Below are 23,570 nucleotides of genomic sequence, written 5' to 3'. Positions count from 1 at the left end.
ACCTTTCATTTGATACCCATATCGTACAAACGCATTCTAGAGTTAACCCTGATCCACCTTTATGGCTATATCCCTAAATGGCGTCCACCTATAGAACTATGGCCCACTCACTCATAAAATACTCTTTAATGCCTTTCATTTGATACACATGTCATACAAACAAATTCCAGGGTTACCCTAGGTTTCTTTTACAACATGGTGATTTCCCTTACTTTGTCTCCACAGCTCTCAGCTGAGTATGTAATGTTCGGTTACACCCGAACTTAGCCTTCCTTACTTGTTTATTTTATATTTATCTTAAAAATCGTTTAGGTATGTAGATCTGTTCACTAGATATTTCTTATCTTATACATCCGATTATTCGGAGATTACGAACGGGATAAGTTTATTGTTGAGCCCCATTCATGAAAGGTATGAAGTCTTCGGCATAGCCGAAGACAGTCCCGTCCTTACTTGTTATACCTTTCATGAAAACGAAATGGTATATTAATTTCGTCACGAAACCGAAAATTGTAAGTCCTTAAAGGAAAATAGATAGACCCACCATTAAGTATACCGAAATAATCAGGTTGAAGAGCTGATTTGATTTAGCCATGTCCGTCTGTCCGTCTGTCCGTCTGTTTGTTTGTATGCAAACTAGTCCCTCAATTTTTGAGATATCTTGATAAAATTTCGTGAGCGGGTGTATTTGGATGTCCGATTAGACATTTGTCGGAACCGACCGGATCGGACCACTATAGCATATATCCTCCATACAACCGATTTTTCAGAAAAAGAGGATTTTTGTAATATCTTACCCAATTTAACAGATTGAAGCTTCAAACTTCACCATATACTTTCGTATATTGCACGTATTCTTGCCTGAAAAATTGATGAGATCGGTCGTATATATAGTATATATCCCCCACAACCGATTGTTCAGATAAGGAACTTTTCGTAATTACTGCCTTATTTTAAGAGCTAGAGGCTTCAAATTTCAACGAATGCTTACGTATATAGCATATATTGTTGTCTGGAAATATCATAAAGATCGGTGGTATATATAGTATATATATGGTGGTATATATAGTATATATATAGTATATATATATATATATATTTTCGCAACTTTTAGCCCCATTTTAACAGCTAGAAGCTTCAAATTTCACAGAATACTTACGTATATAGCGTATATTGTTGTCTGAAAAAATCATAGAGATCGGTTGTATATATAGTATATATCTCATATAACCAATTGTTCAGATAAGAAACTTTTCGCAATTTCTACCCCATTTTAACAGCTATAAGCTTCAAATTTCACCGATTGCTTACGTATATAGCATATATTGTTGTCTGAAAAAATCATAGAGATCGGTTGTATATATAGTATATATCTCATACAACCGGTTGTTCAGATAAGAAACTTTTCGCAATTTCTACCCCATTTTAACAGCTATAAGCTTCAAATTTCACCGATTGCTTACGTATATAGCATATATTGTTGTCTGAAAAAATCATAGAGATCGGTTGTATATATAGTATATATCTCATACAACCGATTGTTCAGATAAGAAACCTTTCGCAATTTCTACCCCATTTTAACAGCTATAAGCTTCAAATTTCACCGATTGCTTACGTATATAGCATATATTGTTGTCTGAAAAAATCATTGAGATCGGTGGTATATATAGTATATATCTCATACAACCGATTGTTCAGATAAGAAACTGTGCGCAATTTCTACCCCATTTTAACAGCTATAAGCTTCAAATTTCACCGATTGCTTACGTATATAGCACATATTGTTGTCTGAAAAAATCATTGAGATCGGTGGTATATATAGTATATATCTCATACAACCGATTGTTCAGATAAGAAACTGTGCGCAATTTCTACCCCATTTTAACAGCTATAAGCTTCAAATTTCACCGATTGCTTACGTATATAGCATATATTGTTGTCTGAAAAAATCATAGAGAGCGGTTGTATATATAGTATATATCTCATACAACCGATTGTTCAGATAAGAATCCTTTCGCAATTTCTACCCCATTTTAACAGCTATAAGCTTCAAATTTCACCGATTGCTTACGTATATAGCATATATTGTTGTCTGAAAAAATCATAGAGATCGGTTGTATATATAGTATATATCTCATACAACCGGTTGTTCAGATAAGAAACTTTTCGCAATTTCTACCCCATTTTAACAGCTATAAGCTTCAAATTTCACCGATTGCTTACGTATATAGCATATATTGTTGTCTGAAAAAATCATAGAGATCGGTTGTATATATAGTATATATCTCATACAACCGATTGTTCAGATAAGAAACCTTTCGCAATTTCTACCCCATTTTAACAGCTATAAGCTTCAAATTTCACCGATTGCTTACGTATATAGCATATATTGTTGTCTGAAAAAATCATTGAGATCGGTGGTATATATAGTATATATCTCATACAACCGATTGTTCAGATAAGAAACTGTGCGCAATTTCTACCCCATTTTAACAGCTATAAGCTTCAAATTTCACCGATTGCTTACGTATATAGCATATATTGTTGTCTGAAAAAATCATTGAGATCGGTGGTATATATAGTATATATCTCATACAACCGATTGTTCAGATAAGAAACCTTTCGCAATTTCTACCCCATTTTAACAGCTATAAGCTTCAAATTTCACCGATTGCTTACGTATATAGCATATATTGTTGTCTGAAAAAATCATAGAGATCGGTTGTATATATAGTATATATCTCATATAACCAATTGTTCAGATAAGAAACTTTTCGCAATTTCTACCCCATTTTAACAGCTATAAGCTTCAAATTTCACCATATGCTTACGTATATAGCATATATTGTTGTCTGAAAAAATCATAGAGATCGGTGGTATATATATTATATACCCCATATAAACTCTAATTTTTGCCCCCTTTTTACGGATAGAAGCTTCAAAATTCATCAAATTTCATCAAATAGTTACGTTTACGTCATATATTGTTGAAATACGTGATTCGTAGTCATAGTTTTTACACGCAGACCACAAAAAACCTGAAACTTTGCATCCTCACACAAAGTACCTACCTGTTTTTTATTTTATATTTATCTTAAAAATCGTTAAGGTTTGTAGATCTGTTCACTATATATTTCTTATCTTATAAATCCAATTATTCGGAGATTACGAGCGGGATAAGATTATTGTTCAGCCCCATTCATGAAAGGTATGAAGTCTTCGGCACAGCCGAAGACAGTCCCGTTTTTACTTGTTCTTATTTTATTTTATAGACAAATTTTAGATGAGTTATCGATTTGGTATCGAAGAAACATTGTTGATAAGATATCGGTTTGTTCTGGAAGAGTTATCGTTTTGTTAATGAAAAGTTACTGATTTGGTATCGAAAAGTAATAGATTTATTATTAGAGTGTTACTAATTTTTTATCGGCGTGATATCAATTTGTTATTGAGGAGCTTTCGATGTTTTATTGAAAAGTTATCGATATGTTAAAAAGGCTATAGATTTGTTATCGAGAAAAATATCGAAGTATTATAGATTATCAAAAGAAAAGCCAGCGTTATTTTAATATTTTCAGTTTGGCAATGTTGCCGACTTTTTGTTGGCATTTTATCGATAATTGGGACAAACTTAAAGTAAAGTTGCGAATTGTTATTGAACATTTTTTGATTTTCTATCGAAAAGTTACCGATTTACAATTGGAGTGTTACTAATTTGTTATATGGTGTGTTTAAAATTGTTATCGAAAATGTATCGATATGTTATTGAAAAGTTATAGGAATATTGGTGAAATGAAATCGACTAGTTAAAAACGCATCGACATTTTTTTTGAAGAGTTATAGATTATTCTAAGAAAAGTTATTGTATATTGTTAAGCACTGTTCGAATAGTTATCTCAAATTTTGTATTGGCGTTTTATCAATAAATTATCGAATAATATTAAAAAGGTTATTGATTTGATAAAAAAAAGTTGTCGATTTATTTTCGGAGTGTTACCAATTTGCTTTGGGCGCTTGATCGATTTGTTAAAAATGACTCATCGGTTTGTTATGAAACACATTCCGATAAAACTTAACTATTAAATCGACGACACATCTGTCACCTGTCGACAACAAGCCTATATGAAACCAGTGAGAAGAACATCACTTGGCCATAATAAGACGTCAAAAACTAATAAATCGATGATAACAATTCGCTACCGATAATAAGCAGATAACAAATGAATAACTTGTCGGTATCGTTTGTTACCAATAAGAATGCCGAAATTATTTGTTTCTGGTAAAGTTATGCATGACTTCCCTACTCTTGGTGATTTTTTAATGTTCATCTGTATGATTACACATCGATCTGGACGACTATTTGATAATCACGCCCTCATTTCAAAATGTTTATAAAAACGCATAGCAGGTCCCTTAAGCCCACTTAAGAATTGATGTTGCTATTTTGTTATCTATGTGTCATCGATAAATTATAAATTTGTCCAAAAAAAAATTTATGATTTGTTATCTAAAAAAATTCGATTTTCTATCGAAGAGTGATCGATAGTGTAAAGAAAAGTTTTCGTTATTGTTTTATACTACTATATTTATTATTATTAGTGAAAGTTGATCTGCCTTGCAGTTGAAGTTCGGAGTCGGTGTAAAACTTAAAGGTCCCGTCCCGCCAAATTAGAGGGAAAATTAAAAGATCACGGCTCAAATTGGAAGAGAAGCTGTGTTGTTGTTTTGTACTTTTCTAAGAATATCTTAATTGAACGTATCTAATCCAATAATATATAATATATAACTACTTCGTGGCTTTGATAGCATTCGAAAGAATATTCAAAATTTTATTTTTGGCGGCAGTAGTTAGTTATAAAAATACCTAAAAGTTCAAAGTGAGACTTAAAAAGAGTAGGTTTAAGTTATGGTGGGTTCGTCGAATTATAACTACTCGACCAATTCTTCTCAGATAAGACTCCAACCGATAATGGTTTTTAGAGAACAAGGGGCTACCATCGTCCCTACTACTACAACTCCGCCATCGACTTGGGGATATTCCGTATAGAAGAGTGTGTGCATAGTTCTTTTGTTCTGCTGATATTCCAAGTAGTTACAAAAAAAAAACGGCGATATTCAAGTCGGAGAATTTATTCGCTTTGTTAGTTGCAACAATTTTGTTAATTGCTTTGTAAGTTATTAAAATAAAATAAAACAAGTAAGGAAGGCCAAGTTCGGGTGTAACTGAACATTACATACTCAGTTGAGAGCATTGGAGACAAATGTTGACATAATTTACTTATATGTGACCTGGAATCATGAAAGGGACCTATTGTACGAAAATAGCGTTGTTCACTTTGTGAGTGATTTTTATGGGAAATTTAACACTCTTCCCAATGGAAAAATCGCAGTTTTCTGTCTTTCTTAGTTTTCTGACAAATTGCATTTAAACCCAAAACGGACCACAAATACGATTTTTTGAAATATTTGATCCATGCGCCACTTATCGGAGATTTTTTCTTGTTATTGCATTGTCATCGGGTTCAAGCTTGTAGCTTATCGGGAAGTTTCTTAAATTTCCATTACAAAATTCGTTCGCCGGCCGCTACACAGAGTCAAGCTAAACAAAAACTTTAAACACGTTTTTCTCGAAAAATTGTTTTTCCTTTCATGATTCCAGCTGTAAAGATATTAAATTTTTTGTTAAAATTTGAATTAAAATTTTTTTTTTTAAAGTAGGCATGTTCGTCATCCGATTTCGCTAATTTTTATTTAGGACACATACAGTAATAGGAGTAACGTTCCTGCCAAATTTCGTCATGATATCTTCTATTTTTACTATTAAAATAATAAGCTTAATATAACTTTGAAAAGCTTATACTGGCTTAAAGTTTTGTAGATCAAAAGTTTTGTAGCTTCTATTCCCAAATTAAAATTGAAATTGTGTCTTAAAATATGCTTCGTACCACCAACGAAGCTGTGAAAACTTAAAGCAGACATAAAATATAAGCATTTATATATACATTTTTACGAACATACATACATACCCCGTAGGCAGCCAACTCAAATCCCACCTCCCATGTCTCCAGACAAAACTCTATATATATATATCTGCTTTGGATGTATGGCGTCGGTGTGACGCACTAAACCATGCAAAATTAAAATTTATTGCCAATTTGTGGCAAATTCGATTTTTTTTCGGTGAGCTTTTGCTGTATAAATTTTTCCAATTGTTGTTGTTTTTTGTAATGCATTTTGTCTCTTTTAGCAAAACTTTGCTACATTTGGATGTGTATATGTGTGAATGTGTTTCTGTGTTCACTCCAGTTGTTGTTGGCTAAATTTGTGTATGCCGTGACAACAAAATTTTTTTCTTTTTGTCATGGTGGGCGGTGATGCTGCCGGAAATTAAAGTAAATTGTATGGCGTTTGCGGTGATGTGTTGGTTATACAATAGGATTTTCTTTTTGTTTTGGTTTTTGTTTTTGTTGCTTTCTAATTCTATTTTATTTGAATGGTCTTTTTTTTTGTGCAATAACATTAAACGGAAGTTATTTAAATCCATTATAAATACAAAACAGGCCGCCAAGTACAAAAGCGATGAGGGAACGAAACTGTCCAGCAATAAAGTCATTAAAGCAGAGAACAAAATTTAAAAGATAATAGTAACAGTAATAATAATAATGATATTAATTGGCTATTAAAGCAAAATTAAGTAAAATATTTTTTAAAAGTGCTAACTTTTAAGTTGACTATAATATTTTGAAGATTTAAAAAAAAAAAAAAAAAACAAAGCTTACCGAATAATGCTGAAAGTCTTCAACGATAATACAAAGAATTTCTTAAAAATCAGCTGTTTTGGAACAGTTTTATGAACTGAAAATTATCTAATAAGAATAAGTATGAAACTCAAAATGATGGAAAAGCAGAAAGACAACCGCAAAAGCACAAAAAAGAGGTGCGTATCCAAGGGGACGCGGAAAAGAAGTGGGAAAGGGACGAAAAATGGGTGGGAAAAGGGAAAGAGAAAATAAAAGCAAATGAAGAGGCAAAGGAAACAAAAAAAATAAAATAAATGTAAGGCGCGATAACCTCCGAAGAGATCTAAGGCCGAGATTCTCTTCCAATTTGCGTCGTGCTCCTCTTGATTTTCCCTACAAATTGGCCTAACGGGACCTACATGTCTTATGCCGAATCCGAACGGCATCTGCAAGGCAGATGAGTTTTCACTGAAAGCTTTTCATGGCAGAAATACACTAGGAGCGCTTGCCAAACACTGCCGAGGGGCGACCCCGCCCAGAAAAAATATCTTCTAATTAAAAAACCTTATTTCTAAAATTTTGATGTTGCTTTGCCCGGGGTGTGAACCCAGGGCGTACGTTGTGGTAGGCGGAGCACGCTACCATCACACCACGGTGGCCAAGCGAAACATGGTTTAAGGAAATGCTGCGAATAAATGATACTGATATACTCGATTGTGATAGGCTACCATCTTTTAGATTTAGCTAATATGCTATCAATGTTTATGGACCAACAGAAAGCCAAAATGACGAAATCAAAAGCGAATTTTTCGATACGCTCAACAGCTGCGTAAACTCACACGTTAATCAAGGGGACATATGTGTTATTCTAGGCGACTTTAATGCTAAAGTTGGATCTGACAATGATGGTCTAGATATATACATGGGTAAACACAGCCCTGGTACCCGGAATGACAATGGTAGTAGGCTTATAGAATTTTGTTGTGAAAACGGTCTGGTGATCGGTGGAAGCTTATTCCCACATAAATTAGTCCACAAAACAACATGGACGTCTCCGGATCAACGCACTAATAACCAAATTGATCACGTACTAATAAACAGCAGATGGAGGTCATCCTTGCTAGATGTGCGCGTTAAAAGAGGAGCAGATATTGGTAGCGATCACTACCTTGTAGCTGGTAGTTTCAGATTTAAGGTAGCCGCAGTACAGAAAAACCTTCAAAAAATTAGCAAGAAAATTGATATTGAGAAACTAAAGCATGAAGAATATCAAAATGCCTTTAATGCCGCAGTACGCGAACGTGTTGAACAGGTAAACATGAGTGGTAGTACAGGTGACAGGCTAGACTCCGTTAATAATATCTACCAAGAACTTGGTAGCAGTATCCTTGGACACAAAAACAAAGCAAAGAAAGTATGGCTAACAAATAATACGTGGACACTTATTGAACAGCGGCGGAAAATTAAAGAATCGCTTCTCAGACGGACGAACAACAATGACACGGAGGAAGCAAGGCAGTTAGCCGCAAGGTATAAAGAAAAATGCAAGCAAATTAAGAAGTCTGCTAGAAAAGACAAGAGGGAATGGGCTGACACATTAGCAAGTCGAGCTGAAACGGCAGCCAGATTAAATAATATGAGGGAACTCTATGAGATTAGTAGGGAACTCACCGGAAAATACAGGAGTGGTCAAAAACCAGTAAAAGACTTAAACGGAAATCTTATTACTGAAAGCGAACAACAAATGAGTGTATGGGTGGAACACTTCAAGAAAGTATTAAATAATCCTGTAGGTGAAGCGACCTTAAATTCCAACACTATTGCTGCAAACTACAACAGCCAACCCCACTTCAATGGGGTAAACAGCGCGCCCCCTACGAAAAATGAAATAATTTCAGCAATCAAGTCCTTAAAAAAGGGCAAGGCCCCAGGAACTGATGACATATATGCTGAATACCTCATAGCAGATCCAGATACCGCAGCTGAAACCTTACTTCCAATCTTCCGTCAGGTATGGGAAGAAGAATCCTACCCTCGTCAGTGGAATGAAGGCATACTTGTAAAAGTCGCAAAAAAGGGAGATACCTCTGATTGTAACAACTACAGAGGTATCACCTTACTCTCGATTCCTAGCAAAGTGTTCTCCACGATCTTACTGTCCCGAATTGAAGAGGCGGTGTATCGAACTCTAAGAGAAAATCAGTTTGGCTTTAGACAAAACCGATCCTGTGTTGATCTAATAAATACCGTCCGAATCATTGTTGAACAATGCTGTGAATACAGAACATCAGCTTATTTACTTTTTATCGACTTTAAAAAGGCTTTTGATAGTCTCGACAGGAAATATATTTGGGAAATACTACGAAAACGAGGGATGCCCAATAAAATAATCAACATTATAAAGGCAATGTATGCCGAATTTAAGTGCCGGGTCAGTCACGATGGGCGCCTCTCAGAACCCTTCGAAATTAAAAGCGGGGTGCGACAGGGATGCATACTCTCCCCGCTCTTGTTTATCTTGGCATTAGACGAGATTATGAGGAACGCAGAAAATGGTGGACACGGTGTACAGTGGACGCCTTTCACTCAGCTAGGGGATTTAGAATATGCAGACGATGTCTGTCTGCTAAGCCACAGAAGTACTGACCTTCAACACAATTTAGAAGCTGTCAACACACATGCAAAGGAGGCCGGACTAAGCATCAATACAGCGAAAACCAAAGTCATAAGATGCGGCTATAGTATTTCATCAAGGCCATTGACGCTTACGGTTGACGAAAATGAAATCGAAGGTGTAGAGTCCGTTGTTTATCTTGGTAGTATTGTCTCAAATAAGAGCGGTGCAGATGAGGACGTTCAGTCTCGCATAAACAAAGCAAGAATGGTTTTTGGGCAACTGGCAAACGTGTGGAGGTCCAGCCAAATATCTTTAAAAACGAAGCTTCGTCTGTTTAATTCGAATGTTAAATCAGTACTGTTTTATGCTTGCGAGACGTGGAAAAGCTCAACTTCAATTCAGAAACGTCTACAAGTTTTTATTAATAAATGTCTGCGCCGAATCCTGAAAATTCGATGGCCGGAAAGAATTTCAAATGACGACTTATGGTCTAGAACAAATCAACCTAAGGCTACCACAGAAATAACCAAGCGTAAATGGTCGTGGATTGGTCACACTCTCAGAAGACCTCCAGTAAATATAGCCAGACAAGCATTGCGATGGAATCCACAAGGAAGCCGACGACCTGGTGCACCTGCGAAAACTTGGCGCAGAACTGTGGATAAAGAACTCGAAGACGCAGGATATACGTGGAATGACATCACAAGAACTGCACCTAACAGAATAAGATTTAAGTCGGTGGTCGAGGCCCTATGCTCCAATAGGAGTTGAGGAGGATGATGATGATGATGATGATGAATATGCTATCCATAAAACTTAGTACAAATATTGCTGGGCAGAGAAGCTCTAGATCATCGATAGCTTAAAAGTAGATCATACGATTTCACGAATTTCTTCGAAATTTTTCTCGCGAGTATCGGCCTCTTGCAGATTCTCGAATCTCTAAATACTCGTAAAACTCGCGAGTTTCTCGACTTCAAATTTGATCGCTGCATTGCTAATACTCTATAGGATTTATGGGTTCTTTTGAAATATAAGAGAAAGTCTCAGCAAAAGAATAAGTCGAAAAACACTGGAATGAATATAATCTACCAATGCAGCAGTTCAATTGAATTGTGTGAAACATGCTATCTTTACAAGTATATGGAGTTCGAGAATCTCGAGAAAAGCCGGGATCACGATTTTTTATGAAACATTAGAACGAAAAATATTATGGGAATTTTTAATAAGGGAAGTATTAGTGGAAAGAAAATGAATGAAGGAAAATCCGCAAGTAAAAAATTGTACTTTACTCTATTCGAGATACGAGAATTTCGCAACAAGCCCAGTTCTCGATTTATCGAGTCTCTACTCGAAAGCTCGAGAAGAAATAAGCTCTATTTGAAAGTGATTACACAATTATAGCACTTTATTATATTATAGAGATTTCTGCTGTAGGTATTACTATTGAGTGTGGACTTTTCTGAACAATGAATGACAGTATTTGGGTGGGTAGAAAAATTTTATTTGTGAAAAGTGCTGCAAGTCACAGGTTCTTAGTTGAAATTTTTTGTTAAATATTACTGGTGTTATGATAGCAGATGTGATAGCGTATTAGGTAGCGCAAGCTCCGGGGCACGTCGATTCGAAACCAGACCACTATCTACTACATTTTTCTTGTTTTTGTTGTAAGCGTAAACTTCTCTTCTTAAAAATTTAAATCCAGTTCAACGCAATAAAATTTATGAAGACCAGTGTAATGTAACTTATAAACTAAATTTGGTTTGATCATATTTGTAGTACAAAAAAGTGTTAGATTTGATTTCAGACTTTTGACCGCGTGCGAGTCCACAGCTGATCGTATATGATGAGAGTCGTATTTCACCACAATTTTATAATTTTCCGTTATTTTATACCTGAAGAAAAGCTAAATCTCGAAAATATTTAAGAGAGCACGAATGTAAATATTACAACAACTTCATAGTTCAACTCCTCACATCTGCTGAGTATAGCAAAAAAAGTTACAAAGAGTATCTCTCTATATTTGCGTATGTCAGTGAAGGGGGCCTGCAAATCTTTCTGCACGAACAGAGTATGGAGCAGAGCCGCAGCATAAAAAAAGTGATAGCATTTCTTATGTTCTGCCTCGAGCTACACATCTTTATTCGTTTTTTTGCTCTCGTTTCACAACTAATAATATATTGTTTGGAGTTTTTATTCTGCTATTTGCTCCGCTCTAATACACGACGTACCTCGTAGTAGAGCATAGGAAATTATATCACTTTTGTTTGATACGGCTTTGCTCTATGCTCTGTGCTTGTTCAGAGCCGAATCAGTAGTAGGGTATACTTTTCGTTGCTACTGCTGCTTTGAACTAGCAAATGCAGACACTGTTTGAAACAGAAGAAATAGATTTTATATAAACAGAATATGCTAAAACAATTTGATATCTATGATATCTATTGATAAATCTTCTAAAGAATAGAAATATATCAGATGATGCGACTCACTTTAATCTTACTATATCAATGTATTTAAATCTATTACTTCTGGAAGAAATGCTGAGACAGATGGCGTTTTTTCTGTTATATCGATATATTTTCAATCACAATTAGTGAACATTCTACTTTTAAAGAGCAATTTATTCACAATTCGGGAAAATTTTATAATTATTTGGTAAGATAACCTTGTGGTGCTTTAAGCCGAGCTTCTGAATGCTGTGGTGGGCTGCCTCAAATTTCTCTTTCAAATCGGAAATGCTTCAGTATGTACCTGCTAAGACAAAATAATTTTTTCTTTGTACTTATGATAGCTAGATAAGCGCAGCAGAAGAAACTATATTACATTAAGTATTTTTTAGCTGGAACATCGATATTTTAGCCTTCTTTCCTCTTTTATATTAAGCATTTTTTGATATTCGCCATCGTCAACGAGGATGCGAAAACTAAAGTCACTGTATAGTACAAAAAAACTGCTGATTGTAGAGTTATTCAGCTGAATATCATCCCAAAGCAAAATGTTTGTATCGAGTAATAAATACTTACATATCCTAAACATTGGCTATCTGCAGTTAAGCCACTTTGTTGGCCATTCTTGCAGCGAGTAGGTTCTCCTCAACTCCCACACAAGCAACCGAGTTCATTCATACTCACTTGTACGTAAAATATAAAGCTAATAAAGTAAAACGGAACGGTAGATTGAGTTTCTTCTAGTCATTTGTTGAAATTGAATGAGCTTTACATAGATACTGCACACTTTTTCGCTTTTACAGCTTTTATGTAATAGCTTTGAGTTAGATCATGGGGAGTATGGTGACTGCACAAAGATTAATTTTTTTTATTGCAAAATTTTTTAGGACTTTTGTTGTGCACGTATTTATATGAGTATGTATGGTAGCGTGCGTTAGATTGGATCGAAAGAAAAGTGGCAACTTTCTTATTACTTGAAGTTTATCATAATTTTCCATGACAATCTGGAGCTCAAAAGAACGTTTAAAGGAAATTTGTAGCCATTTCCGTAGATAAAACTGACATTTATTTTTAAAAATTCGAGGAAAATTAAAATTGTTTTGTATAGTTTAAAAAATATTTTTGCATGTCCAATCTTCTCATCATACATCTTTACATGTAGAGACGTATATTTAAAACACTTCTATGCATACGAAGATGGACACAACCTAAAATACTTACAACTGCATGTATCTAAGAAGCATCTGCTTTTTCGCTCACTGATATATTTCAGCTACATTGATTGTTTCGTTTTAAAAAAATTAATTACCGTTATTAAACGAAGTGGCAATAAATATTTTGATGTTGATTAAAGAAAATAAATGAGCATCGAAATTGCTTGCATATGAGGCATTCAAATATTTAAGTACATACAGAAACACGAGCAGAATAACATATATGTACAAAAACTGAAAGAAGTAACATTGAAAATAAAAACTTTGAAGAAAAGTACAGAGTTTTCTTGTACTATGCCTTCGATTCTTGCAAATGAGTATCATGCTACCCTTTAACTCAAAAATCTTGAGTAACTTTTTAAAGATGAAATAGCTTAAAGGTTATGCGCAAGTTCCTATGCCCCCTACGTAAAACCTTCCTTAGACGAATACATCATTATGCTGTCCAACAACAACAGCAAGGCAAGCAGATGAAATAGCAAATATTCACACATACATTTGAACACCAGTTAAGAGCACAAATGACATGGAATATATACATACGTGCACAGTAATGAAGAGTGAATATTACTATTATTACTACTAGGCCTGGAAGCACTGTGACCTTTGTGCAGACCTATTTTGCATGACCTAATTTGTATCTGTAGTCTTTTCATATATCTAAGTACCTTCTCAAGCTTTTTACTCCACATCATATAGGGATTAAGAGGCACACCACCTAGATTAGAGGGTCTCTGCGTGGCCAGAGCGTGGCATTCGCAGAGAATTTGAAACGGCGTTTCGTCCTGCAATTCACAGAAACGCCAAATTTGAGTATCGCGTAGATTTAACTTATTTGGGTGATGTCGTAGACTACAGTGTCCCGTATGGTACCCATTGAGAGTTCGTAGGTCCTCCCTGCTTAGATTAATGAGTTTGGCTGATACTTTCGTTGGAAGAAGTATGAAGAGTTTGGCCTGTCTTCGCCCTGGGAAGTCAATCTAGCGACGTTTGAATTGTTCAGTTTTCCAGTTACTTATTGTTTCCTTGTTTTGTGACTCCACAAAAGGGCTCTGGACCAAAGAATGCTTCTACAGCACCCTGCTTGAATAGGTAATCTGCATGTTCATTAACTTAATGTCCCTGATGTCCGGGAAACCATTCTAACAAAACCTTGTTTCTGGCTCCAAGGTCATTAAGGATTTTAGTACAGTAATCCACTAGCTTAGATGTAGCTGTGTAGGATTGCAAGGCACAGAGAGCCGTCTGGCTGTCAGATGTAGATGCCCTTCCATGTTGAGGCTCTCCGCATGCATTCTCTACCACAGATTTCTATTGCATGGATTTCTGCCTGAAATATGGTGTAGTAGCATCTCATTGGTATCGATTGCTTCAAGTTCGGCCCATAGATGCCAGCTCCGTTCTTCCGTCATCGAATTTCGATCCATCCCTTATCCAGACCTCTGAGTCAGGGTAATTATAGGGATTCTCTGATTCCCAGTCGGACCTGGCCACAATGGACACTTGACAGTTCCGTGAAATTCTGAGCTTAGCTGACATTACGTCACACAGTTGTAACGTGGGATTTCTTATGAATTTTTTTATTACTTTCATATGCCCTCCGAAATATTTGGAAGTCTTAGTGCGCCTAGTGTTACCTCTTTCTCTATCAGAATAGGGAAGGGAGTTATTCCAACTAAAGCACTAAGTACATCGGCAAGGAACCTTCTCATCGCACCCGCTATGCCAATGCAAACTAGTTAATGAGGTTTGCTTAATATTTTGGATCGACTCCCACTCCCGGGGGAAAAGGCTTTGAAGAGATTTACAAGGTATAATCGAAACAGCAGTCGCCTTGTAGATCCTGATATCACGTTGTTTAAATTTTTCCCAAATTATTAAATAAGTTATAAAATTAAAAATTGCTTGAAATAAATGTTTCCATAGATTTAAAACAATACGGGAAATCGCCGATTAACTCATACGAACAGACAACATTTGGTTAATTCCCCTGCAGAAAAACCAACTAGTTGTATACTAGAAGAATACTAGGTTGCCAAAAATCCCAACTAGTATGAGTTCTGTCTTTTTTCCATATTAGCAACTGGTATTTTTAACACGGCGATGTCCTACGAAATATCAATTGCCAGCCTCTGCATCAGCATCATACCAATTGACAAACTAGTCATTATATACACCAATATCATACCAGTTGACAAACTAGTCAGCATACCCATCAGACTCATACCAATTTACATACTAGTCAGCCTTTGCGTCAGCATCCTACTATTTAATATACTAGTCTCAGTTGGGTTGAAAAATTACTTAAAATTTGAAAAATTAGCTCAAGTTTATGTTATTCATTATATTTCATATATATAAAATATGTATATATATACATATGTATATAACTTTAAAATTTATCACTTCAATACATTATACTTTGGAATAAATTTTAACAAAAATACGTACATATATATGAAAACTAAAAAGAAACGGAATAACACACGAATGTGACGCAATCTCAAGATGCAGGGCTAAGTTTATGGGTTCACCATGGCCAGAACATTCCCACATTAAATCCCTCAAGCCAAGAGAACTGCTAGGGTTTATCATGGAAGTCGGATGGGATGAGGTGCTGACCAATGGTCGCAGTGCAATCCTCAATAAATTATCTATCTATCTAACGGAGAAGGAATGAATCAGTAGTGGTTGACTGTGTCAAAACAGGCCAAGCTGCACTACCGCCATCCTGTTATGAGTGTTAATGGAGTTCAGAATGGTGGTAGTAATATGCACTTTACGGAAGTCATGCTGTTGGCTGGATAACCGAACAATTTCATTTAATTTAGGGAATCATAACGGCCTTAAATGTTTTCGTTACTTACTAAAGGGATAATATCGGTAGATACTGGCTGGGTTTTCGGTCTTTCTCTGTTATCCTGGAAAGGCATAGGCTTTTAACGACAAGTAGAAAAAATGTCGTAGGCTACTGATGCCCTTATGGCCAAGGTGTTTTGGCATCGGTATAGGTCTTCCCTTTCGGACTATTGATATGGAAGGCTTGGCCTTTTCAATAACTTCTTTAATCTCTGTTGAGGTAACGGTGTCATGCTTGTGTTTATGTGCCCATTGATTTGGACGATATTTAGCATTGTCAACTGAAGTATGCATTGCAATTGGCTACAGAAAGCACTCGCGCATTTCCTCGAGCCGACAGACGAAATTCTAGTGAATGAATTACTTAAATACTAACTAGTATGAATAACACCACAAAATTATAGTCAATGAACTATTCAAAAGCTGACTAGTATGAATAGACCCACAAAATTATAGTCAATGAACTATTCAAAAGCTGACTAGTATGAATAGACCCACAAAATTATAGTCAATGAACTATTCAAAAGCTTACAAGTATGAATAGACCCAGAAAATTCTAGTAAATGAACTAGAATGTTTGCTGACTACTTTGGCTTTTGACTGCAGGGTCGTTGTAGTTATATAAGTAGAACAAAAATAGCAACAATACCAAGTTTCTCTGAAACCGCCTTACAAACATGCATTACTTCAACACATACTTGTGCAAAAGAAGGCAATTGGGAAAAACTTTACAAAAACTGAATGCGTTTGTAACCATTTCAACTATCGTAGGTGTGCGGATTCGACTCCCACTCCCGGGAGAAAAGAGATTTACAAGGTATAATCGAAACAGTTGTCGCCTTGTCCGGCCTGATGTCACGTTGCTTAAATTTTTGCCAAATTATCAGATAAATTATAAATTTAAAAATTGCTTGAAATAAATGTTTCCATATATTTAAAGCAATACGGGCAATCCTCGATTAACTCATACGAACAGGTTTGCTTAGTTTTGCTGTTGCCGTTCTTGCGGGGCCTTCTGCCACCAAACTAGGGAAGCATGGGTGACTATTGGCATTACATCAGTATTAAATGTCCAGTATACCATTTTTGGAATCCCCCATGTTTTGCCGTAGAGCCGAGTACAGGCGAAGAAAGCTCCTGTTGATTTGTTTTAGATAGCATCCAAAAGCGAATACTACATAGGCATATACACATATATACATAGAAGGCTGCTCGCAGAAGTTCTAAACCCTGGGAGAATAAAGCGAATTAGGCAAATTGTTACGCCACTAAGTTTGATTTTGAAGTACGCGGATACATGCATCTGTTATGATCTCGTACCATAGAAGTTCTGTTGATAATGAGCATTTAATAAACAGAAAATTTATGTTTCTTTATTCAAGATAGGAGGGTAGAATTATCGAATATTTTATAAAATTGCCTGAAATGTGTATGTACGCTTTAGTTTATACAAAGTTATATAAAGGAAAATTGCGAAACCTTGCCAGTTATCAATAACTTTCTGATGAGCTGGAACTAGGAAATTTGAAACATTATTCAGATCCCGATGATAATGCAATATTAGAGAAAAAACTTCCGCTCGGTGGCGAAATGGGTCGCAATATTTAAAAAAGTGTACGAATTGGGAAAGAATACGGAGCGTTCAGGAGCTGAAAGTTTGAATAATGCCTGAGATCGTATTAATATACAGTATTAATTAAAAATATTCTCTTAAATTTAAATCCATATAAAACAGAGGAAATCTTGCGATCACTCCCACTCAAGGCACAGGGACAATGGAATAAAAGGAAAACATGGATACAGAGAAAAAAATTTAAAAAATTATATAAAAGGTGGTTTTTAGTGTTTTTGAAAATATTTCTTATTAATTAATGGAAGCGCTAAGAGAAGAGACACATCTCATATGAGTCGGGTATAAGCATCTTTTTGTGCTAAGTCAATTAAGTTGATCCGATGGTTTCCGGAAAATAGTATTTTGAAATCTTAGGAACGACTTGGTATAATCATGTGCAACTTTCTAGAACATTCAACCATCTCCCTCTGAGAGAACTTGTGGTCGGCAGAGTCCCGCAGGATTTGGCGCGGATAGTTGGCGTTGACAATTGTGTAAGAGACGCTATAAAGTGCTCTGCAAACCCCTTGAAATGCTAAAAAAAAAAAAATCTTTATTAGTGTTTTTTCTTCGATGGCAAGTAATCTACTGCACAGAATATAACATTTTTCATGATAAACCATATGAACTGTTTATTCTCTTCCACTATTTTTTTTTAAGTCATTTTCCTCAATATTCGTGAATTATTATGGGAAAATGCAATTATCATTTTCGGCAGGGTCTGAGAGGGCTGTGGGTTCCTAGAATTTTCATATAGTTTGCACCTCATGTAATTGCCTTAGCTATAGAAGATAGAAGGTTTCCAATAACATTGATTAATTTGGCGTCCCTTTCCTTCACAGAAATAAAATTTTTACTTGTTCAGTTAAGGCATCCTCTTCAAAAACTTCAAAGAAAAATACAATATAAATTTGCACCTTCTAACATCAATTCGCAGGTCTATTAAGCAGATATCTTCCCTTTTTACCTCCAAAATTCTCTTGATTTCACATAGGCACTGAGCCTGAGCTCACGTACTGACTCTCATAACACATAGCATGTTAAAGTGTGAATGTGTGCAATCGGAGGAGTAATTTCCTTGCAAAAAATAGTGCGACTACTCCCTAAAGAGAGCGGCCTCCGATTGATCTATTTTGTCTAAACTGTGGAATAATTAATACCCTCTACTCGCTTTTGAGTGCAGTTCGGGCTAGGTTGGGTAATGGTTTCAATCTATGTAGACCATCTTAATAAACATAAAAAAGCGGCAACGAAGTGAGCTAAATAAAAAAGATTATAGGTGATTGATTCAAATTATTCAAGAAAAATGCGGAGCATTATACCGAACCTAAATGACTTGGATCACATGTTCCATTATCGTCGACCTATATCTCTGGGAATGAGTTGGCAACATAATAATTTTGTTTACATAGATGTATCTAACAACTTCTCTCAGGTTTTAATATTGCCTTTAAAATGTATTTAAACTCGTATGATACGAAAACTAATACTTTTTGATGAGAAAGGAGTTAAGTTTTCCTTCGTTACAAAGGGTGCAATTAGGCTCTTAGGATATGCTCAAACAAAAGGGTACCGTTCAACGAATACAAAGAGATCAAAACAGGCATTATTCGCATACTCCTTTGTGACTCATCCCGGACTCCTTCTAGACTAATCGCATTTTTTGAGGGGTTACGACACATGAGTATGATGAGCATGTGTTTGTTAATAACAACCTTGCTTTTACCAGAAATAATTTTTTAACTTTTTGGTATATGATTTTATTGTCAATAGCAGATATCAAATAAAAATATATTAAAACTTTTGAGCCTGGATATTTTAATTAAAATTTTTAATTAAAAGCAACTGAAAACATATGCAAATTTAATATATCCTCAAACTTTTAAAACAGTCGAAAACGGCTATTTCATGCGTAATTATTTGATTTTGCTTGGAAAGTTCTTATGCATATACTTATGTATTTGTATATACATATATATGTAGTATATATATATATATGTATAAGGGAAAATCCTAGATGCTTAATGTGAGAGTACAACTTCAAACCCACATACATATGTATGTATGTATGTAAGTGTTTATATCCATTTACAAAGTGTCAAGTATATGACACACATATGACAAATTGTTCTACTTAAAATTCAAATACAATAACAGCAAGTTTGTCTGTTTGACACATATTTCTTCGCACGCTCTCAAGACTTTCACCAAATAAGATATAAAACGTATGCCGAAAATATCAGGAAATCTCCGAAAATGTCTTTTTGAATGGAAAATTGAAGGAAAAAAGTAAATATTTGGAACAGGAAAGTGCAAATACTTGGAACACGAGCGCCTTTAGCATATGCACCCACCAAAGAAATTGCACTTTATTTAAGGTGGATTTCATCAAAAGGCCTATAAATTGATCGATGGAATTTGTATGAAATATTATTTATTCTTATATGTATTTTACTGTACACACTGCCAGACTATTCGAGGTTAAGACTCATTTATTCCACAAGTCGCCGTACCTGGGACTGCGTTTATTTTCACCCTTTTGGGCTATATATACGTTTTCTCGTTTGCTTAGAAGTATATGCATCACATATACAGGCTGATCAAATCCAATTTGTCACTACGGCGGTTCGTGTTATTGATGACCGAGGTGAGGGCGATCCGATATTTTATTGCGTCCGACCAAGTTTCTGCTCCGCATAAGATTATAAAATCCAATGCTGATGCAAGCAGTTTCATTCCTATATCTGTGTTTGCCATTAATATACTAAAATTCGTTATTGTAATAGCGGCTCTTTTGCAGGCTCCTCGGATGTGCTCTGAGAAGATGAGCTTACTGTATATTTTCACCCCCAGATACTTCGCTAAAGTACGTGTTTGTTTTGCTTGTATCCCAACCGAAATATTCCTGATAGGATGGGAGTTCACCTCTTTGTTAGGACAACGATCTCCGTTTTTCTGTTGCTAGCTGAAACCGTGATCATCAGCCATCCATTCTCTGGTGAGGAGCAATGTCGTTAATATTCTCCCTCTAAGTGTCACCATTATGAGCGGTACTTCTTTATTACTCTCTGAAACGTCGGCGTTACTAATAATATGCCGCCATCAATCTCTGGTAAAGACCATCTTCATTAATATCCTCTCTACGAGCGTCACCACTACCAATAGTACTTCTCGATAAGTCTCCGAGCGTCTCCGCTATTAATATAACCCCGTCATTTAGGATCACCTATTATCTTTATGGCGAGGATCAACGTCGTAGATATCCTTTGTGGGTCGCACCGTAACTAAAATCACCGTTGGCTAGTACTTTATATCTCTCTCGGAAAATCCATCACCGTTTTTGGATACGAGCTTCTCCAGCTCTTTCTCAACTGGCTTTTAAAATGTGAGGATTCTATTTTAAAAGCAGCGCTGTAAGAATATGTTTGCCATCAATACAATAATTTACTGGAAGTGGGACTTTCAAAGGATTCTAGATCGACTGACCTTGACCAAACCCACCTCATGCATTTATCAAACCAATACACAGTTGGAACACATGTTTCTGTTGAGTTTATCCCTTTTTTTAATTTAAAATAATTTAGAAAACACTTTTTCAATTTTTTTTAGTTGATATATAACTTTAAAACGCTCTACAAAGTGTTTGCTGAAACTTCGAACTTTTATTTGGAGTTTTTACTATTCGAAAACAAAGAGATCTCAAGAGGCGTATCGGTTCAATAGCTAGCTTTTCGAAAACTTAAGTTTTTCATGCTAAAAACTGCATACTCAAAAAATTCAGAAAATTTATATAGAAATTTTCGAGATTTTTTTTGGAAAATATTTTTCGTAGATAGAGTAAGCATTATAGAAGATAAAAAAAAATTTTTTTGCAGAAATTTGTTAAATTTTGCCACAGCTATTTCTATGTACGCAGCTGTAAGTAAATGTTGTTTTTTTTTCTTAATTTATACCTACATACGATCATCTGCACAAAAATCATTAATTTTTGATAAATTATTTTTAAATTGATCAAGTAATTCTTGATTAGTTGAGCTTTTAGTTAATCGACTAATCGATTAATGCAGTTATGCAAATGCAAATAGTGAATACCAATGAGCCCCTTTTTGTAGTAATATGTTTTACATGAAGAACAAGATGAACTTGATTGACAGCTTGCCTTACTGAATCTCTGTCGCTGCGCTCCCACTACATGTAGGTGAACGCCGAATAGTTTTCCGACGCTCTGTGAAGCTCTCAAGTGCACCACCGGATTAAATATACCTTTCATTATTCAACTTACTCGTTTATTAGAATAAATGTATAGCTGTCATATTCATCTACCAATTATTCTTCACAAATATTTTACACCATTTTTCCTGGGTACTTCTGTTCTTATATATACATATGTATATGTGACTTTGTATGTATATTTAAAGTCTTTGCTGTATTTGTATTGCATTCATAATAAAACATCAACTACAAGGCAGTTAAAGTCATCTGCTCGTTTGTTTCAATCTTGCAAACTTAAATATGTTTAGTACATATGTACATGCATAACTATATATACACTATGTACATACAACTGTATATGAAAACTTTTGAGTACTTGATGCTTAAGCATTTTCTTACAAAAATCGTTAAGAAAAAATGTCTGCTTAAGACAAAATACATACGAATGGACGCTTATATGTAAGTACAGTGTTGTGAGTTAATACAATACCAAAATGAAAGCTTAAAAGAACTGGAATATATTATTTAAAAATTCTTTTAATTTTCAACACTTCTTCGTAGATCTGGAAAACATATAGCATAAAACTCCTTTGAACGCCTTTGCTTGGTTTCAATTCCTTTAAATGTTGTTTTTTAATAACCAACCAAATATACGAAAACATTTCCATATCCCTGATAAGGTAAGTACCGGTGCGTATACGTAACATTTTTAAAATTATCTCAACCATTGAACCTAAATAAACAGTTTTTTAAAAGTATGTCTGTCCGCCTGCTTGTGCGGTTTGCACTCGTATCGCTTATTAACCGCCCTGCAAAGACGCTAGGAACCAATATATGGACCCTAAATAGAGGCTTTAAGAAAAAAAGAAACTTTTTTGAGTATCTCAACCTGGCCAAAATGTGGACTTGGACGTAGATTCATTAATTGTGAAATGTACACTTTTTCTTCATATGATTCATTCCGTTTCAAGACACCCGGTCCGCGGAGGGCATGATTTTTCATTTTGATGAAATTTTAATATGTTGTTCTTTGGTTAAAATAATGAAACGCGTGTTTTTTTTTTTTTGCCTCATAAAATTTTTTTTCGCGTTTATCGGCAATTGAATTCCATAAAATACAAACGATATTTTATTCACCTATTTTTTCAATGCTGATATGTATTGCATCAATATATGGCGAAAAGAAGTTTAACATTCAAAAAATCATATTTCGCAAACAACGAATTTTGGCTAATGGGCATTTAGCCAAGTTGAAACATATGCTGTTTACTCAGTATAGAAAAAGTTTAGGCAAAAACAATATAACTATTTTTGAGTTATTAATTTTTGAAAAAAGTCATAAATTTTTACCAAATACTAAAAAATACTCTATTCTATTGTTTATACATTTATATGAAAGTAAATACAATAACGAACATTTCAAAGAAAAAATCGTGAAAATCGGTTAATTTTTGACTAAGTTATTGACAATTGAAACAAGTAAGGAAGGTTAAGTTTGGGTGTAACCGAACATTACATACTCAGTTGAGAGCTATGGTGACAACATAAGGGAAAATAACCATGTAGGATAATGAACCGAGGGAAACCCTGGAATGTGTTTGTATGACATGTGTATCAAATGAAAGGCATTAAAGAGTATTTTATGAGGGAGTGGGCCATAGTTCTATAGGTGGACGCCATTCAGGGATATAGCCATTAAGGTGGATCAGGGTTGACTCTAGAATGCGTTTGTACGATATGGGTATCAAACGAAAGGTGTTAATGAGTATTTTAAAAGGGAGTGAGCCTTAGTTCTATAGGTGGACGCCGTTTCGAGATATCGCTATAAAGGTGGGCCAGGGGTGACTCTAGAATTCGTTTGTGCAATAT

The 23,570-nt window shown here is 35.1% G+C and overlaps 1 long non-coding RNA gene across 1 annotated transcript in view; it reads left to right on the top strand.

The window, feature by feature from the left end:
• Nucleotides 1-23,570, top strand: part of LOC137244499 (uncharacterized) — a 290,699-nt gene that overhangs the window by 89,084 nt on the left and 178,045 nt on the right. The gene's annotated exons all lie outside the window — the stretch shown is intronic.

The sequence above is a fragment of the Eurosta solidaginis genome, chromosome 1 (assembly GCF_040869045.1).
Source record: "Eurosta solidaginis isolate ZX-2024a chromosome 1, ASM4086904v1, whole genome shotgun sequence".
In the NCBI taxonomy this organism is placed as follows: Eukaryota; Metazoa; Arthropoda; class Insecta; order Diptera; family Tephritidae; genus Eurosta; species Eurosta solidaginis.
The sequence above is the reverse complement of the archived record's forward strand: the minus strand, read 5'-3'. Positions and strand labels throughout refer to the sequence as shown.